The 2,246-nt window shown below is 38.8% G+C and overlaps 1 pseudogene; it reads left to right on the top strand.

The window, feature by feature from the left end:
- The first annotated feature begins 6 nt into the window (after window positions 1–6).
- Window positions 7–1,913, top strand: LOC107670026 (uncharacterized; annotated as a pseudogene).
- The last annotated feature ends 333 nt before the right edge of the window (window positions 1,914–2,246 follow it).

Below are 2,246 nucleotides of genomic sequence, written 5' to 3'. Positions count from 1 at the left end.
CGGGGCATTTTAACGAGTACGAGTACGAGTACAGGAGACCAGTATCGGGTCCGATACCGATACGTATCGGTGCATTCCTAATAATTTCCTTTCACTTTAACCAGCAGATGTGGAAAAAGGTCCAAAAAAGAACATTAGACTCTGCCAGACTGCTGTTAACATCAATCAAAAAATGTCAAGAGAAAATACATGCCGCAAGAAGAAACCCAGCAATGGAAAGGGCTTAAGTGTTGCACATAATATAAAGAACAACCAGAGCAAAATAATAGAAGACGGAAGTAATGAAAACCTTCCCATGTTTAAACTCCACCTGGATGATACATGGCAGAATAGCGATGGATTCTGCAGAAGAAGCACATTTGGGAAAAACAAAACAAAAGAGAACAAGACCATTATGATGATCAGAGCAACAGGTGCAGGAAAAAACACTAATTAACAGCATGATCAACTACATTCTGGGAGTGCAATGGAAAGATGACTTACGGTTTGTGCTGATAGATGAAGGGAAGCAGAAATCCCAGGCTGAAAGTCAGACATCAGAGATCACAGCATATCAAATCAATCGCATGGATGGTTTCCATGTCCCATATTCTCTGACCATTGTGGACAGACCGGGCTTTGGCGATACCAGAGGCATTTCACATGACCAGAAAATCACAAAGCAGATTCACGAGTTCTTTTCTAGTCCAAGAGGAATCGACCACATTGATGCCGTGTGTTTTGTAGTACAGGCTTCACTTCCCTGCCTGACACACACACAGAAATACATCTTTGACTCCATTCTTTCCATATTTGGGAAGGATATTGCTGAAAACATTGTTGTGTTGGTCACCTTTGCAGATGGGAAAACACCTCCAGTTCTTGAAGCCATCAAAGTCTCTGAGATTCCCTGTTCTACCAATCAGTCTGGAGAGCTTCTTCACTTCAAGTTCAACAACTCTGCTCTGTTTGCTACCAATAATAAATCTGAAGAGGATTAGGATTCTGATTGTGAAAATTTTGACCAAATGTTTTGGAAGCTGGGATTTTCTAGCATGAAAAAATTCTTCACATCCCTCGGAACAATGAAAACCCAGAGCTTGTCTCTGACAAAGGAGGTCCTGAAACAGCAGCAGCAGCTAGAAGTGCTTGTGGAAGGCCTCCAACCCCAAATCAATGCTGGTCTGACAAAACTGGATGAAATCAAGAAGACAAGAGCTGCTCTGGAGGAGCACAAGGCTGAAATGGATGCAGACAAGGATTCTGAATACGAATTAGAAGTAGCTGTCCCAAAAAAGACTGAAAATACAACTGGCTACTTCTTGACTAACTGCCAGAAATGTCACTTCACATGTCACGATGCATGGGTTTACGCAAATGACAGTGATAAAGATAAGTGTTGTGCAATGATAGACGGAAAGTGTCAGGTCTGTCCTGGAAAGTGTGCCTGGAATCTGCACTTTAATCAGAAATACAAATGGGATTATGTCACAGAAAAGAGAAAGGAAACCTATCAGGATTTAAAAAAGCGATTTGAGGATGCACATGGACAAGTCATGTCAAAAGAAAAGATCTCTGAAACGCTTGAAAACGAGCTTGAGGTTGTCCAGGATATTGTTGCCAGACTAATTGAAAATTCTCAAAAGTCCTTGGAGCGGCTGCAGGAAATTGCCCTCAAGCTCAATCCTCTTTCCACCCCTAACTACATTGATTTGATGATTGAGTCTGAGAAACAAGAAGCCAAGTCTGGATTTCATGATCGCATTCAGTCTTTAATGGACGTCAGGAAGAAGGCAGAGATCATCAGTAAGGTTTCCACAGGAGGAGTGCTTCCAGATGATTTGAAAGAATACAAACCTGAAACAAGAAAAAAAGAAGAATATGATTCAGGAATCCTGTTCGGAAAAGCAAAGAAGATAAATAATTTTTTGTAGACAAATATCAAAACGCCTTAAAGTAAAATTTTATTTATCTACATTTTCCATAACAATAAACTTAAACATTTGACTTTGTGGTAAGACGCTCTACCTGAGTTTTTAATCATAACTTAAATGTGATTTCATACTTTTAAAATACTTAATATTAAAAATTGTATTCAATCTGTATTACATTAGCTTTCTACATGAAAAGGAGGAATTCATACATCTAAAACTGATTTATGCTATATTGAATTAAGTAGTTTATGTATAATACAAATGATCAGAGTACAAGAGAATGCTGTTTTAGGATGATGTAATTTAACTTTGATTCTAGTTATTCATTCAGCA

The sequence above is a fragment of the Sinocyclocheilus anshuiensis genome, unplaced genomic scaffold, assembly GCF_001515605.1.
Source record: "Sinocyclocheilus anshuiensis isolate Anshui unplaced genomic scaffold, SAMN03320099.WGS_v1.1 scaffold973, whole genome shotgun sequence".
NCBI classification, from domain to species: Eukaryota; Metazoa; Chordata; class Actinopteri; order Cypriniformes; family Cyprinidae; genus Sinocyclocheilus; species Sinocyclocheilus anshuiensis.
The sequence above is the reverse complement of the archived record's forward strand: the minus strand, read 5'-3'. Positions and strand labels throughout refer to the sequence as shown.